The 22,607-nt window shown below is 40.9% G+C and overlaps 1 protein-coding gene across 14 annotated transcripts in view; it reads right to left on the bottom strand.

The window, feature by feature from the left end:
- The window catches only part of TENM3 (teneurin transmembrane protein 3), a 1,268,347-nt gene that overhangs the window by 701,151 nt on the left and 544,589 nt on the right, over window positions 1–22,607 (bottom strand). For all 14 annotated transcript variants that reach the window (XM_027077054.2, XM_027077058.2, XM_027077059.2 and 11 more), the window contains exon 4: window positions 12,745–12,827. The gene's annotated coding sequence lies outside the window, so the exon portion shown is untranslated. The remainder of the gene's footprint in view (window positions 1–12,744; window positions 12,828–22,607) is intronic.

The following is a 22,607-nucleotide window of genomic DNA, read 5'->3' as shown; positions in this document are numbered from 1 at the left end:
GTCAAAGACATTGTTAAAAAACAAACAAATTGGAATTGATCTGCGTACTGTTAGTCTTAGATCTCTCAGTCAGTTTCACACATTAAGACGGTCGAACATGCAGAGCTTATAAATTCTCCTGGTGGAGAGGTTTTTGGAGAATTTCACAAAACTCAGTGGGATCTTGGTGGGGATACTGACATTTACCACTGAGTTCTTTAATGACAGCTAAACAAGAGAACACCACTCCTAATTTACTCAAGTAGAATTCAATATCATAACAAGGCAATTGCAGAATACTGTTCTTTTATGAAACCAATTTTCGCGCTATGATTTTTAACTCTTTTATTTACCAGTGACTTCGATTTGCCTCCCAAAGGCTGCATTCTTATCCCGTGAATGAGTTTTCTTATCTAATTCTTCTATTTTCCTTCCTTCAACACTGTCTGCTCTCACTGTGTGTTGCACGTATATACTTTATAACGCATTTATAATGAATGCATTTTATATTTTAGGTGTAGCACATGTCCCGATCCAGCATTCCAACCTAAGTCCTGCCCATGCATCCCTAGCTCTATATCTATGTGGTTTCCAGAGTGGGAAACAGCTCATCACTTTTCAATTCCACAAGACATTCCAGTGTCCTTCCATTTCTCTAGTTGGCAAGGACAGTTGAATAAACAGTCAGGCGGTTAGCACCGATGACCACAAGAATGGAAGAAGAAGCACATTGCCTGCCAGCCCCATGTGGAACGCTCCCCCAGCGTCCACTGGGTGTTGAGAATCCACTCTGCTGGACCACCAATCAGAATGTTGGTGAGTGTGGAAGAGTGGACAGAAAGAGGCAAGGGTCATCATTACTCTGCTGAGGAGGACTTCAAAAGTGAATTTGATATGCATGCTGCCCTCAAGGGAGGTAAGATAAACGACCTTAGCGTGAGGCAGAAAATGAGACACGTTCCAAGAGAGGAACAGGGAAGGTGTAAAGGGATTCCAGGAAGGAAGTTCTCCTTCCACCTCTGGGCGCCAGCGTGGGTAGGTTGATGGCGAGTAAAAACGTCATGGAAAGAGACTTGAAGGCTTGCTGCCCTTTGCCCTGGAAGTGTCCTACCTACAAGTCTTTCATGGCTTCCGTTCTCCACTTGGATGATGCCTCTCTAAAGAGTTACCCATGACTTCTTCTTCTAAATAAGATTCTCCTGTTATTCTCGTCATAGGCTCCTATTAATGTCCCTCCCCCAATACATTAAACAATGTCAATAAAAACAATGTCAATAAATACTTAACAGTATTTGTGTTAGATAAAATCATTGCTGAAGAACTTACATTCCACAGGTGACCTTGGCTCTCTCGGTCAGCTCTGTATTTCTGGCACTGAGCATATTGCCTGACACTTAGCGGACACATAATATTTGTTGACCAAGAGCGTGAACGAATCAGATGGACTGGGTTATATAGAAGTGGGTGGAGGTGAGGGTTGGGAGACAGGAGACGCCATTTCTGGCAGAGCAAATGGTAAGAGTTTCTTATACCGAGTCAAGAAAATGGTTCAGCTTGGCTGAAACACATGGAAGACGAAGATGAATAATGAGAAAAGAATTTGAAAAGGTTAATTGGGCTGAGAACACTGGGATGAAGATTTTGCACTTTACGCTTTAGGAAACTGATAGCTTTTGAGCGGAAGCCTGGTATTATTGCCCCTAGATCATCTTAGGTCTTCAACCTACAGACCTTGAAGGAAGAGCATTTCTTGGCTTTAACTAGATATGGTGTCAAAGATCTGAGCTTTTGGCCAGACCCATGGACCTCAGAGAGAGTCAGCTGGAGCTGTCGGGGGTCTTGGATTTAAACTGAAATGAGTTCCAGTGACCTGCTGAGTCCTGTAGCATGAAGGCTCCCCTCGGGCCAAGCCCAGCATCTGAGATCAGTTCACGTCAACAGATTAAATGCCTCTAGGGTGTGCTCAGCCCCGTGGTGAAATATAAAATAAATCAAAAGCAGGGTTTCCCTGCCTTAAAGAGCAGGAGAGAGCTGTCTCTGATGGAATTGCTCTAAGCGACCTCCCCACTTACAGGTGCGCAAGGGGACCAGGCAAGGCTCAGGTACACGGACCTCTGCTTAAAGAGCACTCTCTGTGAAGTGGCCTGGTTACTCAAGGATCCAGGAACTACTTTGTTCCCCCTGTAGATCTGTCACAGAGGCAGCATGAAAGAGCCCTGGGTGATGAGTCAGCTGCCCAGGGCTCTAGATGTGTCACTAAGAAACCATATTTCATTGGGCAAGTCGTTTTAATGATCAGGATGCTTTGTCGTTTCAAAACTTGGGCACTTGTGAATTTATCAACTATTTGTTCTGTACCCACTAAATGCCAAGCACAGTGCTGAAGGAGGCCCAACTCCTGGGCTCGTATGAGAAATAAATGACACGACGGATAGGAAATGTGTTCTCCAGCCATAAGTCCCCGTAAAGTGTGAATTATTTTCAGTTGGTAGGAGAGTCTGCAAAGCTGCCCAGAGTAGCCTGGGAGTGTTATGTATCGTTTGGTCACAGAAGACAGCGCCGAGATGCCAGCTTTAAGTCAGGTCTTTGAGACCTAAAATATAACGAAATCTACAAATGCAGAAACTGAACAGATTCCTGGACACTTGATGAAAATCTATTTGTATTATAATATCCTAACGGAACCAGAGTCTGATCACCATGCATACAAATCTTTATTTGGGGAAACGAGGCCATATTCCCGTTTTTGGTTTAGAGAAGCACACTGTCCCTAGTGCACCCCTGGCCATAAAAGCAGGCCCTTCTGTCCTCATTTCCCATCTGCCGTGACCATGTGGTGACTCAGTAGGCCACAGTACAGAACCCAGCAGGGGAAGGTTGAGCCTGGTGGGGAAGTATGGTGCTTGGGGTTTTATGGTGAGGGTGAATGGGGAGATTCTCAGAGCAGGGGCTCTGGGGTGAAGGTCTGAATGAAAGCACTGAAGGGCAAAGAAGCACGGTTGGCAGCTATGAAAATAAGAAGGAAAGGTGAATCTTCGCTGCCAATAAACAGGAGCAATGGCTGGTGAGCCTTCAACAGCCCAGCTGGGCCTTGAGAAATGATGCCTCTTAATTTAGCTCTAATGCTGGCCACTATTGTCTGGAAGTCCATTTTCAGCCTGTTGCCTGGGACTTCAGCCTGCCCACGTCTCCAGCCCAGCAGAGTCTGCATTCTGTGTTTATTTCCTCTCTCTCTTCTCCATCTCGTTGACAATGTGCTCTTCCTTCTGATGACACAGTCCGAATCGAGCTGGGTTCTCTTTTCACCGGGGCATCAGGCCTCTCTGTGAAGAGCCCTCGTTGTTTGCAACCAGGGGCTTAAGGGATATGAACTTGAGCCAGGGTTTCTCAACCACAGTAATAATGACTTTTCTTTTCTTTTTTTTTTTTTTTTTTGGTGGGGTGGGAGGTTGTCCTGCACACTGTCGAATGTTTAGCAACATCCCTGCCTCTACTCACTAGAGGCCAGTAACACCCACTCCCCAAGTGTGACAAGCAGAAAATACCTCCCGATACGGCCAAATGCCCCGTGAGGGGCAAAACAGTCCCCAGGTGAGCGCAATCACCTAAGCAAACAAATGGAAACAACCCTTTACAGTAACCCTTAGTGCTTGATCTGAGACATGGCATTCTGAAGAGGTAAGTAAATTATTCCAGTACGTGAAGTATTTGAACTTTAAAATTTTGAACTAGTTAATTGCATTACACAGGGCGACTTTAACTCTAAATCATTTGTGCAGACGATACCACATTCATTCCTATGTTTGTCAAGTGAATAGAGCATGCTATTGAAGAACAGGAAATTGCCTCATTTGATTTTAACTCTGGTCCAATGCGCCTTTAAAAGTACTGTACCGAAGGGCGTAAAACAGCAGACATGAACTAAAGACACAACAGAATGTGGACGTTCCATGTTCCCCTACCCGCCGCTGCAAACCTCAGCGGCCGAAGCTGATCTCTGGAGACATATGAACATCCCTGTGACAAATGGCTTGAACGACAGAATTTCCTTTAAGAAATTCTGCACTAATCTTCTTCCTCTTAATTCCCGCGGCATGTCATGGGGACTCCTGGTTCACCAAACACTTTGTTTGATGTATTTTGCTTACGGTTTATCTCCTTTAAGAGACTGAGAGCTCTTTGTAGGTCAGAAATATGTCGATTCATTTTCTTGTGTGTGTATGTCTCTCCAAGGCCCTAGCACAATGCCACACAAAAATAATAGATACATATTTAAGGGTGTGCTCTTGTCTTTAAGGACTCAGTTTCTCTTCTAAGCCATTTTTTTTTCAAATGCAGGCCAGACAACACCTACATTTATCAGTGTTGGAGTTTGAACACTTTCAGTGTGAAAGGACCAAGTTCTTCATTGTTCCTTGATTTACATATGATTCTCCCCAAAAGATGTTCATGTATAACCATAGGTCTCACACACGTATTTTAAGATAAATAAACACCATTTAAACCAAGATGCTGCCATCTATTATTTGCACTCAAATCCTTCTTAGATTTTCCTTTTTCTTCTTTTTTATTTTAAGAAAGTAAGATTTTTTATTAAAATTTTTTAATGTTTATTTATTTTTGAGAGAGAGAGAGAGAATGAGCCAGGGAGGAGCAGAGAGAGAGGAGACACAGAATCTGAAACAGGCTCCAGGTTCCGAGCTGTCAGCACAGAGCCCGACACGGGGCTCGAACTCACGGACCGCGAGATCATGACCTGAGCCAAAGTTGGACGCTCCACCGACTGAGCCACCCAGGAACCTCCCCCGCTTTTTTTAAAAAGGAATCTCTATGGCCAACATGGGGCTCGAACTCACAACCCCGAGATCAAGAGTCTCATGCTCCACCAACTGAGCCAGCCAGATGCCCCCCTTTTTCCTCTTAAATAGCAATCAGATCTCTCTTTGAGTATCACTGTCTCACCATTTAATACAATTGTGATCTTTAAAAAGTCCATCAGGAACAGGAATATGGCTAAGACAAGTGCATTGTATGCTAACGCTTGGCAGACTGAACTTCCTGGCTGAATCTAATGGGTGGTGCCTGAATGGGAGTGGAGGCCCTAGGAGGCGATTCCAAGAGACACCAGTCTGCTTGACCACTCTGAGGAGAAAAATAGCCAAAGTGCCTTCTCCGCCCCCCTCCCACTGTCCCTTTCCAGGATAGAGGAAAGGAACCGTTCAAACCGGCTGCAAACCATACTAAGGTAGGTCTCAAGGTCAAAATCTGAGACAGAAGAGGGAGTACTGATCCAGGGTTTTCTTTGCACATCTCATTCTTCGGATAAAGGGCTATTCCACTTTGTATGAATCTACCCTAAGAACATGCTCACACCAAAGAACTTTTTCATGAAGTGTGTCAATGGAAAGTTATTGAACAGAGAGAAGGGATGAGAGGCAGACCTATAGGCTGGACATATAAATAGACGCACATAGAAGTCAGCACACAAATTGCCAGTCGCCACTGTAGAAACTCTCCTTGAGCAACTCTGAGAAATACCATCTGATGGCTGACTCCCCCATGCTATGTAGGTCAGAAGCTTATGAGAACCCAAATTAAAAAAGAAAAAAAAATCACAGCACAATGTGTTAAGTTGGTCCTAAGGAGTTACATAAAGCTCCCCTAATTGACCACATCAGAGGAGAGTTTGAACTTCTTGCATGAAAACAACTTACCATTCCTGGTGATAACACCATTTACAACGAGATTTTACTCTAAGTGTTCGAGAATAATAGAAACGGTATTTTTAAATAAATGTGTTGCAACATGCAGGCAGTGTTTTCAAAAGTATCACCTGCTCCCCTTTTAGAAAGATCAGTTGCTGCTCTGCTGGAGAAGTGAGATGGCTCTTATGAAATTTGTTCAATAAATAGTGTCTGAGAGAGATTTTTTTTTTGCCACTTGAATGATATAGGTGTAAAAAGAAAAAAGTTTCCTTTATGGAGGTACAAAAAATATCTCTTACCCTGAACACGCTATTCAATTGGAGTCACCTTTGTTAATTCAACTGAGTTTTATTATGTTCACAAAGTTGATTTTTTTTTTTTGACATCCGACTCTTCCAAGAATTTGCTATAGTGATACGATTTATCACTATTAGTCTCATCTGGATGTCACAAATCAACAAGGAGGGTGATATCTATGTGTTTGGATAAAGCAAAGATCACAAAAATCTGTGAACTAAACAAATACTATTTATCCTCAGTGGAATGAGTAAGGAGAAAAAAAGGAACGGAAGTAGGTAGGAATCCATGACATCAAGATTTTACTTAGATACTCACCTATACTTGTAATACTTACTATTTAAAATGACTTCGTTATTGTGTAATAATCCCTTTCTGGACCATCACCCTTTTATCATGATTTACTATTCATCATCATTTAAACTCTGGAATATCTAAATTTATACAATAACAAACTTTACTAAAATCGGATGTGAGAATATATGAAAGATTTATTTTTATAAAGTATAAAACTTATAACATTCCTAATGATTTATTGGCATATAACATTCAAAATGATTAAATGAATTCTCATATGATCAACTATTGGTGAATTATCAAGAGTTATTGAAGAAGTTTATTTAGGTAATGACTGGGAGGCAACCAGTCTCATGTAGAATATTCCTTGGGGCCACTGCTGGCCGCGTGGATCCCTGGGCTCCTTTGGTATGACAGTTTTTATGTGGTCAGGCTCACAGGGCAAGGAACACATTAGTTACACTTCTAAATAACTCCATAAGGGTAAAGGATGTACCTAAGACAAAGGAAAAAGGATGTCCTTTCCAATCAGGCTCAGTCTGGTGATATAGAGGGCAGAAGGATGGGGCCATGATGCACAAATGCAATGTTGAAGTCCAAAATAGTCAAGGTCAAATAATTCTGAGTGGTTGCCTCCACACAAGGTTAAGAATATTAGTCTTTGTTATTAGAATCTGCCTCTAAGCTCTTGGAATAGAGACCATCTAGTATCTTTTTTCCCAGGAGAATGGTTCACTTATGCACCCGCTGAACACTTAGGGAACTTTTACTATGCACTTGACATTGTACTCTTCCAGAGCTGTGGATGGAGCCACAAACAGAAACATCGTTTGTAGTGGCGTTCTCCAGAGCTAGACATGGAACCTCAGCTTTGCTGCTGTCCTTTCTCACCCTTCTATTTATCAGGCTTATTTACTTCCGGTAATCTTCCATAAAGCAGAGCTTTCTATTCGAAAACTAACAAGACAGATGACTTTGAGAGAACACTGGCAATTGGCTACATTTCCTGGAGGTAAAATTTTCGATATTCATTGCACCTCCCTAAATCTTCTCATTCCAGTGTAATCTGAGAGGTAGAATGTGGCTTGCTTGAATTGTGGCTGCTCTAGCAAAATTATTAAAATTACAATAAAATAAAATAAAATACTAAAGTACAATAAAATAAAATATTCTTGTATCACCCGTTTCCATGGCTTTCTTCCACTCATCAAGTTTAGAATTTCACTCTTTCTCTGTCAATAAACTATGATAAAATATAAGAACACTGCAATTATCTGCACCCTATCCGTTGACGAATGGGTCTTGGGAAAAGGAAGCTCAAAATAGAAACCTGTTTGTTGTAGAACATGGTGCTCTTGTGAAATAATTACCCCAAATAATAACTGAGCACGGTATACACATTAGTCTAGTAATCTAATTTTGTTCTCATGAGATAATGGTGGAGAGTTTTATTATTCCCATTTTACTGACTAAGAAACTGAGCAAGTGAGAAGCGAATTAATATTGCCAAGTTTTCAAAGTTAGAAAGTGATAGGACAAGAATTTAAATGTAGGTTATTCAGTTTCAAGGCCCATGCTATCTTCATTATATCCAGCTCCTCCCCCCCTCCCCCGCCACCCATGCAGTATTGGATTTATTTGTTTTTACTGATTGGAAAACTGAAGGCAAAAAAGTACCTCCTATTAGGGAAACACACACACACACACACACACACACACACACACACACACACACAATCATCCATATAATCCCTGAGGAAATATTTTCTCTGATTCTTGAGTTAATAAACAGAAGACTTGTTTCTCTTATGCTTTGCTCCTCCCTTAACTGTTCTCTGCTGATGGCATTTTAAATTTGTCTACTTGTCATATCCTTTTATAGTATGGTCCCTATCAATGTCCAAGAAGAATCACAATGCAGTTTTTAAAGGGACTTGAAATATCTACTGATTTTAACTCTATGAGGGCAATGCTTTACATCTAAGATTCAACTGAAATAATAAATTTCAGCATGGTACCTTTTCACATATTTCAAAGTCAGTTTGACAATGACCTCTCTGCATTAAATAGCTGGTTCTGCCATTTCTTCACTGTCCCTGGGACAGCCCTAACAGATCCATTTTGCTCACTACCTTCTTAATACAGAGTGAATTGCTATTCAATTTGAATTCATGATTTTAAAAAAGCAGTGACCTAAAAAGAACTTTTTTTTTCTAAACTTCTTGTCTTTTGTTCCCATTCCCCCATAGGCTATATAGTTTAGCAAGAGCATCTGTTTATGCCACTTAGAATTTTAGTTTTTAATCGAGGCAAAGGGTCACGTTGGCTCTGTGACAGAAGACAGACATGGACATCATATTTAGAGGCCCCCTCCTATAAATCAGACGCAAACATGAATGGTCCAAGCACCCAATCAGTGTAAACATCCCTTTGGGTACAGGCTTCCTAAAACTCTGCAATCAGACTGGCAGCTTCAGAAAGCTAAATCATTCTTCTCTATGTCTCACTCAGGCCAAAGAGGTGGCCTTGAACCACACGGCTTACGTCCAGGCTCAGAGAGAACCTTGCTTATTCAGGAGGAAGGGACTAGGAAGCACAGTGGAAAAATACCACAGTATCTCAAACTGAAAACCCTAACTTTCCCCTTGCACCAAATGCTGTGTCTGCAAAATACCAAAGTATCTAGAGGAAGAGTAAAATCTGTAGTCAGCCATTCTGATTTTTGTTCCACGAGACAACACACACGGAGCCACTTGGAATCATCAGAGATGCTTACGATGTTGTTCAATGCTGCTAATTTATACCTTTTCTTTCATCTCTTCCAATGCTTTGATTATATGCCAGCTAGTAATACAATTAGCTCCCAGTCCAAGAGGAAGCAGAGAGGGACAATTTGCTTTGGGGATTTTGTGGGTTTTTGCTTTTTCCTTTCTCTTTCGGCCAATGTTGACGCAGCAGGAAAAACAAGCGATGACAATTTTATACAAGTCAAAGGATTTGCAGTTTGGGGTTTAATTTTATGAAGGCCTGGAAAAGGGTGGAGTTTACTGACTAAAAATGATAGCCTTGGCTTATCTGTGGATTTCAGTTATTTACGATACTCCTTTTCTCCACTTCCAAAACAGACCACACAACTTTTTACATGTTTTCCATTCTTCCTCCCGACTCTTTTAAACAACAGCACGATTCTGTGCCGTCAGTTGTGATACCCAGTTCCGGGTGTCATTTTTTTGCAAAACATTATTTTGTAATTTTCTGAATTTAGGAAACATTTCTGAGTATTTGTTACGCTGGGTTAAAATATCTGGATAACCTTAGGAAATTGAAAGTGTATTTATAGTCACACTGAAAAATACTAGTATGCCCTAAAAGCATACTCACTGTATCTAGTCTAAATCAGACCAGGAGAACTCGAGACGTCATCCTGGATAAGAGAGTTTGGAGAGAACTCTTTTAGAGTTGTTTTGTTGTGTTTATTTTTGCATGGATGTGTTTCCTACATTAGAAAATGTGTAGTTGTTTTGCCTGATTTGGAAAGAGTGAGTGACTGTGTGTGTGTGTGTGTGTGTGTGTGTGTGTGTGTGTGTGGCGGGGGGTGTTATGTGAATGCTAACATTTGCTTCTTCATCAAGATGTATGCCTATATATGTGTCTTGAAGGCAGCTGCCTTCCTCCACAGCAGCAACTGTCTCCTATAAAAAGTTATCACTCACTGGGTATCCCAAAGGAGCACTAAAACATTCAAGTTTATGTATTAGCTATTAAAGACTAAATGCTTGTCCTAGAGAACCTCCCAGTATGGGTAGAGTGCTTTTCATGAATTGACAAGAGAAGGGTTTGAAGAGAGGGTACTTAAAACACAAGAGGAGGTTGACATGTTTTATTACAGTGGCCTTCATAGCGGGAGCTTTTTCTAAGGTGAAATGCGGGAGATCCGAAGGAATTTCATCAACAATGGGTTTCAGAGAACCAGGTACTGCTTTTGCACTGAATATTGAGTTCTGTTTTTTAATAGGAGAAAACACACAGGTGACTACGTTTCAGCTTCGAGTGACTGAAATTAGGTGCATGGCTCCCATTAGTAAGAGGAGCTGTGAACCTCATTCCCAGGATGCTTCAATGATAATTTATCCTAAAAATTTAATTTATTTGAAGTGTATTATAAAACTATATGGATAGGTTTTTCACACTGTGCGCCTTCGGCGTGTGATTCACGTTTGGATGAAAAGAAAATTCAGGGGAAGGATTTGAGGGAAACATCAGCAAAGCAACTTAGTGAAATCACGTCTTAACCAGGCTATATATAATGCACAGGCACTTCTAGGGTCTTTGTTTCCATAGACTGCGTGCAAAATCTAACGCTAAAATTCTTAGAGAGGCTCGTTAAAGAACAGTAACGGAAATCTATGAGGGTAAATTATAAGTCTATTTTGTCTGGATTGTTCGTTTTATCTTCACAGGGAAATCTCGCCGTTACCTGAATTGAGATCAAGGGAAGAGAGGTATCCGGCGTTCCGGAGACGGTACATAGCGCAGAGCTTTATTTTTGTTTCTACTAATTACTCACTAAGTCTGTAAGGAGGTATGTACTACTAGCCGTGAGAGATACCGCGCTGGACCTCTCCTACCAGTGACTGCTCGGCGTTCAGTGCCTCCCGGTTCCATGAGGCATGCAGCGCCCGTCCACTAAGCACCCTGCTTTACAGCTTGCTCGCCCGACCATTGGTCACCCCATTCTTCTCTGAATTCTGTACACGGCACGGTATTTTACATGCTTTTATCTTATTTTTGCCACGCGTAAACAGGTGGTTTGACGGTTGTAACACTACGGGTACAGTTTCTTTGCACGACTTTAATACTGTTCCCTCTTAAAGAGAGGTCGTAGGGGTTCTCGGGTTAATTCGGGTAAGAGATAAAAGAGGTTTTCTGCTTTTCTAGGTTTGGGTGCCTCTTCTGCTTTAGAGATTTGAACACCAGTTCTTATCAAAATCCTGTTTAGGAAAAAACTTTCTTATGGTCTGTCTCTCCTTTAGGATATCTATGTTCTCAGGATTAAATAAATATAATCGAAAAAAATTCAAGAACTTTTTCGGAGCGCTCTTGTCTCACTTTTCGCCGAGATTCCCTTAGGGGAAAAGTGAAAAGAAAAATCAGTGCCTGGGAGGGCTGCCAAAAGAGAACAACAGTAGTTGTTGCTATGCTACATTAACAATTAAACCACAATTTTATTCTTAAAAATACAGCCTTCTGCCTTCTCTTTGCCCTTCCGTAAGCTGAAACACAAAATCGTCTTCTGCAAGTACTGAACTTGTGTCAACTTTAATGTGGAAACAAAACAAAACGAGGAATAAGAAATTCTTTGTTTTACATATAAAGTTAATTCAAATCTAGTAACCTGAAGATAAAATTGTATCAGGGACACACCACACCTGTTGTCATAGACTCTTAAGAATGAGGCACTTGACCTCTAAACTTCTGCACTGATGGTTTTTCACCTTGGAACAAAATACTGTCTTTGAATGAAGAACATCAAAAAGGTACATGCTCAAGTAACTCAATTTTCCTGACGTAAAAGACGTTATCGTTTGTACATACTTGTATTTCCTAATTATTTCACAACTTAGAAAGTTCTTTTCTCCATGGCTAAATTTTACATTAAAATTTTATATTAAAAGAAGAAAAAACCCCACTTCAATCAGAAGAAGGCAAAGAAACTCCAAGAACTCCACCCACTTAGCCAAAAGAAGCACTTTGTGAATGATTTACTCTGGGTAGGTATATTTCTGCACACTTATCCGATTTGCTGTTGTAAATTCTTTTATAGCTTCCTGGTGGAAGCCCCTCAGAATATGGCTTTAAATCAATCCATTCACAAGGTTCAAAAGCTTTAAATTACTAGACCATGGTTACCATTGAGAAAACGCACTGAGCTCCATCAAGGACGGTGAGAATGAGAGGGAGAGAGAAAACAGGTACAAGTTTAATTCTCTAAGGTTGCCACGTAAGTGCTGCTGAGAAAGGCGCAAGACTTCCTGAGAATAACAGAGCTCCGAAACACATCACTTACAAAGTGGGGGTAACACACAGGCTCTAGTCTCCATTGTGTGCGGTCCCCTCCATCTTGGTAGCAAATTCCCTCTGGGGACAACGCATAGATTCTATATTTTAGAAAGTCCTCATTCCTTTAAATGTCCAGGAAAAAGAGAAAAAAAAAAGGGGGGGGGGCTGTAGAAATGCCATTGTTTCCACAGTATCCAAAAGAATATGAAAATCAGATTGATTACACTTTTTGGAAAACATCTTCCTAGAGCTTAACTCATGGAAGTGAAAAGCTTACGTAATGGGCTAGAAAGCCCACTGTAACCTAGCGAGAGTGTGTTTTGTCACGACAAACAAGTTGTATATTTCAAGAAGCTTTTGTGTCTCATTCAGTAGGTCTGGAGGCATTTTAGTGACTGGGACTTACCTTCTCTTCTTCTTTAAAGCGGCGTTTAGTTGTCTTGATTGCACCGAACTTCTAAATCAGTTTGTCTTAGAAGAGCAGGGACTCTAGAACAAAATAAATACAACACATAAACTGGAAGAAAACTTGATCTGCTGTTTTATATGAATTATTTCAGGTCTGCAGTTCTTTCAATATTAAGACATGCGTTATAACAAAGAGGTACTGCTGATTTATAACAATGAAACATCAACAATATTAACAACATAAAGAGAGTTCGTGCCTGCCCTAGTAGTATGTGAAGCTAAAGTTTATGTCATGTATCCATATGGTCCTTTCCCTTTTTTTTTTTTTCTTTTTTGGAAGTGAAAGTAAGAAATGTATGGCATATTTATCTTGACTAAGAGTGAAACGTTGAGGAATTCATCTGAGACCTGCCACCTTTCTGTCTCCTTTAAAGCCCCTCCCGTCACTGTCTCTGCTGGTAGCTCTGATTATGAAGTAGGAGATATTTTTAGTCACATCATATTCCCAGAGCCTGGGATTAGGTTTACTATGGTGTGAATCTACAAACCCTTGTTTCTGGTTCCGTTGAAGGAAAACACAAATGCATGAGTTTCTTGTTTTTGTATGTTATTTAGTCATTTTAGAGAGCAATCACAGTGAAAATGAATCCACTTTTTGAGTTTCTCATTTAGCATTACAGTCCTTTGGAGTCCTTTCCAAATGTCAAAGAATGAGGTAGATTCTCTCTTTCCCTTTCTTTCCCTTTTTCTCACCCTGAACAGACACTAAAAACAAAATCAACTAAACAAACCAAAAAACCCAGGGAGGATTTAAGATAGGCAAAGATAAGAGATTACTTTTAGGATTGGAACATTGTTGACTAAGAGGTAACTGATATAATTATCATGGGAAAAAGAGAAGTGGAGAGAAAGAAGTAGTTTTTCAGAAATTTGTTTTGTTTTGTTTTGTTTGTAAACATATTAAGGAGCCAGTGAGTATCTGGTTAATAATGTATTGGCTGAAGAGCTGAGTTTTCGAGGTGGAAGGTCGTGGTTGGGTGTATGTACCTCTCCAAGTGGTAGGGAGAAACTGGTCTACACCTGGGGAAATACCTACTAACAGAGTGTTGGGGGTGGGGGGATGAAGAATAGGCCATAAAGGAGCCAGGAGTACTGGGAAAGAAGGAAGGGGATCAGAGTCCAGGAGTCACAGTGGAGGCCATGGAGAGAATGTTCTGAGACATAATGGGTCTGCAGTGGGATTTGAAAGGGTGAGAGCTGTCTGAGGATGATAGGATTCAATTTTGGAATTGTGACTCCTGAGACAAGTATTTTGGTGAGATAGAGGGGGCAAAAGCCAGCTAACAGGAGGAGGGAAGCCAGATCATGGCAGGAATGAAACAAGGTACGATACACTTGAGGGAAATGGTTTTTTGCTGGTAATTTTGCCTTTGGCTGCTTAGGGACGGATCATCCTGGGCATGCTCATAAAACGTAAGTAAAGGCCAATGGCAAGGGAAAGGCTGCAGATGCTAGAGAAAGGTGATGTGTGTGTGTGGGGGGGGCAGGGGGGTTGGGGAGAGTATCTCAGACCAAGGGTGAGTGGGAGGTTTGGCTATGAAGGAGGAAGGATGCCATTTAACTTGTGGCAGGAAGGAGAAAGTCATTTGTGGCTTGAGAAACTGGGAAATGTGTCAAAGGACTGGAGAGGCTGCTTGGACAATATGATTAAAAATAAATTTACACAAAAGTTCAAGTAGGAATCCAGTGAGATTAAGTAGAATAGGGTTATCCTGGACCTAGTTGGAAGATTTTCATGATTTTCTCAAAAAACTGCATGAGCCTCCAGCTAAGAGGATCAAAGGTGGGGCTAACCCCAGGTTGGGCATCTACTTGGCAGAAGAAAGAGAAAACAAACTGGGAAGTCAAGCAGGTGCACAAAATATGGAAAAGAGTGAAGAAATGGATGAATTTGGAGACTGGGCTAGGTATTTCAGTTAGTTGACTCAGTCCTTTCCTCCTCTCCCCACTTCTCTCCCTCTCTCCATTTTCTTCCCTTCCCTTCCCTTCCCTTCCCTTCCCTTCCCTTCCCTTCCCTTCCCTTCCCTCCCCTCCCCTCCCCTCCCCTCCCCTTCCCCTCCAGTCTCTCGTTCCGTCCTTCCTTCCCTCCCTCATCTCTCTTTCTTTCTTTCTTTCTTTCTTTCTTTCTTTCTTTCTTTCTTTCTTTCTTTCTTTCTTTCTTTTTCTTCTCATTCATGGAAACAAATATTTACTGAGTCCTTTCTTTCTTCTAGGCATTGTGCTAGGCACCAGCTAAGAAAAGCAGCCCTTAGCCCAAGAATTTGCAGAGGGAAGGAGATACGTTCTTAGTACATTTTTCACCAACGTCATGTCAGCAATACTCATCTATCTCATAAACATGTGTCATGTATTATGTGTATAATGCATGTGTTTATGATACATATACAAAATAGCATTATTCATGTTTGTGTTATCTCTCACATTAATTCATCTCATCTTTTCGCACAGTGGGTACCTGATATAGGATACTATATATAGGTCCTCAGTATTTTCATTTCAAAACCTTCCTACTTCCTCCTTCAGACCGACTGCTGTGTATCTAAGAACGCTGTTTGGCAAGAGTGTTGCTGTTACACAGCAAATAACCACGGTAGATGAGCCCGGAAGAAGGGACCCTTCTATAAAATACCAAGGGGTGGGGGAGAATGAGGAGACGTCCTGAAATTGGAAATGGTGTTTTGAGCAGAGAAAAGTAATTCAACTCTGGTGTGTGGTCGTCTATGCCTACGGATCAGTATTCCTTTACTGAAAGGGAGAAGAAAAAAATCATCTTTTACCCGAGAAAACAGGATTCAAACATCTGATGGGATTAACTATGGAGCCTTTATGCGGTGGAGAGAAAGTGAGGGAGGGAGCGTGCGCTTTGGAGCTGCATAGTACAGAGGCTGCAAAAGGCTCCTGAAAAGCGAGATTCTGAGGAAGCCTTCCAGGTTTTCTAGAAAGTTGGATTTGAATTTCATCTTTCAGAATGTGTATTTTACTGTCCTGCAGGTATTCGAGAAGTTTGCAGCTCTGCCTTGGTCTTGAACACACGTCTAGGCAGATGTTTTCACATGTGATTGTTGACGTGTGAGCCTTGCTATAGCCCAGGCATAACAGGTCCAGGGAGCGCCAGGCTGGGCTCAGGCCTCCAGCTCTGGAACTAACACTTGACGCTCTCACTGCACCTGCAGCTTTATGGCGACTGTTCCTTTTGGTGCCATTTGTCCAACTCACATTTATAGGACGCGTCATACGCAGGTTCTGAAACCAAACTGCCCGTGAATGAACATCAGCTCTGTCACATAACGTCCATGCCTGAATGACCTTGAGCAAGACAATCTCTCTATGCTTGAATCACATCATCTTTATAATGGGGATAAAAGGACATCTCCCCATGGGTTTGTTATGAGAATAAAAAGGGATAATATTTGTTAACCATGTAGAGTGCTAATATTTTAAAATCCTTTTAAACTCTATGGGGCACCCCTGTCAGTTAAGCCACTGACTCTTGATTTCGGCTCAGGTGATGATCTTACAGTTTGTGAGTTGGAGGCTGCATCGGGCTCTGTGCTGGCAGTGTGGACCCTGCTTGGGGTTCTCTTCCTGCATCTCTCTCTGTATTTCTCTCCAAAATAAATAAGTAAACTTAAAAAAAAAAGTAAAGTACCTTTAAATTATAATACTTTTAAATACTCTGAATTATAATCACTATTTATATTTATACATTAAAATAAAAGTTTTGTCTTAGCTGAAATTATTGTTTTTAAGACTAGGAGAAGAATCTTGATTGGTAATGGGAAATTTTCAATAGATGTTTTTCAAGGAACGTTTGAGACTGATTGGATTCAAAATGAAACTACTCATATTCTTCTAGAAGCAACTGCTTTCTTGGTTAGCACAGAGCATCCTGAAACAAACAACACGGGATGCAACCATTGTGTTGAAAATGCTCATGCAAAACCAGGGAAAAGAGAGAAAGTATAATGATAATTTGTGTCTTTAGGTTTCATCTTCTAGGGTGATTAAAAATTTCTTAAATCTTCCATACTTTCATGTGGTGGATATATCCTATACTCCCCACTAGGCTGCAATTTTTTTCTGGACACAACACGCAGGGAGCATAACAGTAAGAGGCTGATTCTTTCTGTATGAACTGATTAACTTAACAGCGTAGGAAAAACAAATATATGCAAACAACATTTAAATATGCCAATGCAAAGAGACAAATAACATCATTCAAAAGAAAGGTGCCTCCTTGTCTCGAGGTGACAGCTGGCTCCTGCAGAAAAATTGCGCAACCCTATCCTGCTGATACAAGACAGGTATCTACTATCAAAATACAAGTGTTAGAAAACTTGAGTGATGTAATCCAGAGAAGGCTCTGAGACTGTCCTTCGAAAACATTTAATAAAGAAATTTGGAGATGGAGATAGTCTGAATTATTTATCATTCAACAGAATGAAAGTAGGTAGAACTCTACCCATCTTAGTTTTGTGTGTTTTCTATCAGATCATCGTAGACGAACGTGAGGAAGATTGTTCATGAAATGCATAACACACAGGGGGAGATGTTTGGGGAGATTGCAGCAGTTTCTAACACAGTATGAAAGAAGCTGGCAAAGAAGACCAGGAGGTCTGTTGACTGTGAAAACCACTGCAGAAAGCAAACTGAGCTTGTTGTAAAAAAAATATCAGCCAGAGAAACAAGCGAGTTCAATAAAGTTGTGGCCGAGAAGGATTTAAGACGTGTTTTTCTAGTCAGCAAAATTAATAGCGTTTTTTTATTTTGCCATTTTAATACCAGAGACACCTGAAAAAAGGCAAGGGTGGTGGGTCCTATAAAAAGCCATTCTAAAAATTGGCTCAAGTCGTCTTCGCATGCTGGGCAGATAAAACTAGATGAGTGAAACACCAGCCTCCCATTTATCCGTGTGCTCAGCAAACATCATTGTGTGCATATTGTCAGGCACCGTTCCGTTTTAGGTGCGTGAAGATGGGCAAAAGCTCCTACAGCCATTGTCCTGGTGAAGCCAAGATGGCTATCAACAGCCGTCACACAGCTATGGCTGCAGACAGACCACAAGGGCAAATGTTATGAGACCACTTAGCAGAAAGACCTCTGAGGCTCAGAGGATGCTCTCTGAGGCAGTTGGTAGGATTTACCTACATCCAGTGGAGAGAGTGAGAAATGGGGGTGGAGAACCTTCCAGACAGGGGGAATTGCTGGTACAATGGCTCCGTGATGTAAGGAAGGGTGAGTGTGAAGAACTGAGAGAAGGTGAATGTGGCGGACTCGGGTGAGGCAACAGGAGGCTGGCGAGCCACGAGGGGGCCGGACCAGACAGCACAAGGTAGAGGGTACCCTGAGGATTTCAGTTTTTATCCTGATCCCAACGGGAAGCTTACAAGAGACGGAGGCAGGAGATGTCATATTTGTGTTTTGAGAGCACTAGTCTGGCTACAGCTTGGCCCCCCCGCCGGGAACTACTCCAGCAGCAAGAGCAAGAGAACCATAAAAACCAAGGACACCCTTGCAGATGAAGAATATGAAAAGGATTCAGGTGAACTTGAGGAGATGTGATGTACAACGACCAACAGATACACACACATACACGCTGAATACGCAGGATTTTCAGAGTTGCCAATTCCACGGTGGTGAGTTCCAGAATTTACCTTCACACAACTGCTCTGAAGTTTCAAAGCCTAAATTTGTTACCTGTCACAAGGACAAATGCTAGCACTAAAATGGCAAGCGAGATACAAACAAATGCTGTTGATTTTGCTGATTAGAATAAGATTACTTCTCAGTCACAACCTCATTGGACTAATTTGTTCCACTTGAGGATATTTTTTGATAAGAAGCTCAGTCTGCTAATTTGGGCTGTTACCATGCTTCCTTCCCGTTCCATGTAAGGTGGTAGCATTGAGATAGAAGCTTTGAACTCAATAGGCAAAACAAAAGAATTTAAATAACACATTGAACTTTGAGCGATTTCTGATAGAAACAGATCTTTAGGTTTCATGATATTTGAGACTCTGAAAAATGTTATCGTAAGGTATCTCACTATGTTACAAGATGTCTTTGAAATACGTTTCTGCCGGAAATGAAGTGAAAATGTAGACAGCACATGGGCCCTGCTGACCAGCTCCAACACGAACATTTTATCCGACGTAAAGAATGCGAGCACTTGGGTATTATGAACGACCCGACTACATCCCAATTTTTGACTACTCATCTTTGAAACTTCCATTAGTTTCTTCTGAGAGTACGACGTTAAACATATTCCATTCCAGTGTATTTTCCTTTCACAACTCTTGCTTTCACACAAACATAAGGATAACATGGAGATTTTTTTCTTTTTTTTTTTTTTTTAACGTTTATTTATTTTTGAGACAGAGAGAGACAGAGCATGAAGGGGGGAGGGTCAGAGAGAGGGAGACACAGAATCTGAAACAGGCTCCAGGCTCTGAGCTGTCAGCACAGAGCCCGACGCGGGGCTCGAACTCACGGACCGCGACATCATGACCTGAGCCGAAGTCGGACGCTTAACCGACTGAGCCACACAGGAGCCCCAACATGGAGACTTTTTAAATGTTCCCGGTACATCTCATAGTTTTTACTAATAAAAACGGAAGTTCATTTTATAAATTAGTGACCCTAAACGTTTCTGATAGAAAGCTAAATACAACTGAGTACACCATGTATCATTTGAAGAAGGCAGAGAATAAGTAAATACCGCATACGTAAACGTAACACGAACAGGTACCTATCCAGATCCACTCTACTTCCAGAACAGCCAGAAAATATTCTCCTCTTTCATATTTAAATTGCTAGAAGTGTCTTAGTTTCACTGTCCTCCTCTCCACCCCCACCTCCGTTATTAAACTTTTGCTGGCTGGAAATATTTTAGTATAGACATCAAAAATATTCACTTTCTTGTAAGGAAAACAAATACAAAATAAAACATCTGGGTTATTTATTTATTTATTTGGTAAAAACATATTCTAGCTTCTTAAGGTAAAAACATATTCTAGCTTCTTAAAAAAAAAAAAACATGTCTCTTAGAATCCTGATTCTGCATTTTCTTTCTGACCCGTTGTTAATCTTTAGAGTGATTGCTTTTTTTTCTTCCCAAAGCTATAGCTTATATTCAATGGGTTTTTTTCTTCATTACTAATAACACATTCAAAGAATGAAATGTATGATAGGGATTTATTATTGTTACGTTCGCTTACAGTGGGATACGATAACTGGACAGAAAGAATAGTAGCAAAGAATTGGTCCCCTCTGTAGAAGGTGCCTATATTTTAGACTCCCAGTTCCATGACCTACACAGGGCCTGAATGTTTCTGAATTAATTTATTATTAATGCATCATATTCATAAGAGTGTGACCATGAAGGTATTCGAATCACAATGCATTCTGATACAGATAATAACCTCTACTACTCCAAATCATGTAAGTGAGAAAGCATTTCTGTGATCTTCAAAAATCAGCTCCCTCTGTGGCATACTTTCCACAGAATACTCCCCCGTCATGAAATGGTCAAAACAAACACACAAACACATGAACAAGCCTTTTCACCAGATTCCAGGTAGAAGAACGTGCTGAGATACAATTTTCTACGCACAGGGGGCCGATGATCGGTTGCACACACTTAAACTCACTGGTGCCATAAACCAGAAGGGGCCAGTCAGAAATTCCTCCCTGTGATATAATCTATGTTCACAATTTGTCTGATAATCAGGGTAGTTCTAGATCTTTTTTGACAAGAAAGCCCAAATGTGTCTGTGTCCAGGGTGGAAGGATGGGAGGTAAAATCTATCCTAATTCTATTGAGGGAAACTCGAAAGCAAATGGTCTTAAGTCAACATTTACCCTCTGCATGCATTCTAAGATTCATCAAGCTTCAACAAAGATAAAATATTAAAGAATACCTCGCAGCCACCCCAAATCCCAAGTTTTTAAAAGAACACAGCTGTTTGGGATCTTTAAATGCCTCCATGATGCACGGAGTGGATCACAGTCATTGGTAAATGGAAGCTGGAGGAAAAAAAGTTAAAAAGAGAAACATTTTCTTCCTTAAATAAATGCAAGTGAAGAGGAACTTTCATGGCATGCTTTCACTGCCATTTCAAAGTTTCAAATAGGCTAAGACAAATAAACCACCTCATTTTGACCTAGATTACTGTTTAAACAAAGGTACATATTCTTAATTTACATGAAAAGCAATTAGGTCTGCTGCTGACAGCACTGTGAAAAATGCATCTGCTTAGGGCACGCTTTTACATTTGAAACAAAAAAAGAAAAAGCTGGAAAAGGGTGTTTTTTGTTTTGTTTTGTTGTTTGTTTATTCTTTTGTTTTTGTTTTCTTCTGGCCACTATCGTCTTTGGGCCAGAAATGGTATTAATATTTCTAAACTAGTTTGAGTGAAGAATTATTATTGCTGTTTATACATGTTTAAAGCATGTTGGAAATTATTTTCTGATTCACACTCTGAGCCCAAATTTCGATATTCCATGCTGTGTTTGATAGTTAAAAAATGGCTAGAAAATGGGAACATCGTTTTCCTTCTCTGGAATGCTTTGTGAACAAAGTAGACTTAGAAGAAGAAAAAACAAAACAAATTGGGAAGAGTGTGGTAGGAATTATATTCATATTTCTATTTATTAAAATATGAATTTGTTAGTGTAAACATATTTTTAGAGTATGTGTATTCATCTATGGAGACAAATGTTTAGGAATTCAATATGTGGCCCTTTTTCTCGCTTTTAGAGCTTTTTTTGCTTGTTAGAAAGATGATACATCTTCTTTTCAGTAAGTAAACGCGTAAGAGGGAAAGCAAAAGAATGACTACTCAACATTCTGATATCACATTGTCTTTTTTTTTTTTTTTTAGTTTATTTTATTTTTGAGAGACAGAGAGAGAGTGGCAAGGGAAGGGGTGCAGAGAAAGGGAGACAGGATCCGACGCAGGTTCTGTGCTGACAGCAGAGAGTCTGATGTGGGACTCAAACTCACTAACTGTGAGATCATGACCTGAGCCCAAGATGGACACTTAACCGAGTGCGCCACCCAGGTGCCCCAATGTTACATTTTCTCACTTAAATTTATTCGTTCATCAAATATTCATTGTTCACCTATTGTCTGCTAGAATATTCCTAGGTGATAGGGACACAGTGGCGAACAAGGCCACAGAATCCAGGAGACCACGAAACCAGCAGATAAATACAAGGTAATTACAAATTTTGCCAAGTTCTTTCAGGGAGAAGAATGACGTTCTGTGGGCGGGTGTGATAGAACATTTATTCTAATCTTGGGTGCATTTTCAAGTTTTTCTGTGGAAGTCTGAGTGAGATGCGTCGAGTAAGAAGAAGCACTGAGGGGAAGTAGGGATGGGAAGAGGAAGAGGAAAGGCTTGTGCGAAGGTCACGAAATGGAGGCCGCTCTGCTGTCGGGAACCAACCGGTGAGGAGGCCATGGTGTGAGGAGAAGCTGGACTCCTAGCTTGAGACACGCTGTGATGCCGTGGAATTATTTTTGTCTGCTATCCCAGAAGTGACGGAATCTACTGGAGGCTTTGCAAGTTGGCAAATAGGATGATTCAATTCAAATGATCAATTGAAACTATTACTTTTTTTCAAGCTTATTTATTTGGTGGGGGGTGAGAGACAGAGAGACAGAGACACAGAGAGAGAGAGGTGGCGAGAGAGAGGCAGAGAGAATTCCAAGTAGGCTCTGCACTGTCAGCACAGAGCTTGCGCGGGGCTCAATCCTACAACTGAACCATGAGATCATGACCTGAGCCTATGTAATCA

Source organism: Acinonyx jubatus, chromosome B1 (genome assembly GCF_027475565.1).
Source record: "Acinonyx jubatus isolate Ajub_Pintada_27869175 chromosome B1, VMU_Ajub_asm_v1.0, whole genome shotgun sequence".
Lineage (NCBI taxonomy): Eukaryota > Metazoa > Chordata > Mammalia > Carnivora > Felidae > Acinonyx > Acinonyx jubatus.
The sequence above is the reverse complement of the archived record's forward strand: the minus strand, read 5'-3'. Positions and strand labels throughout refer to the sequence as shown.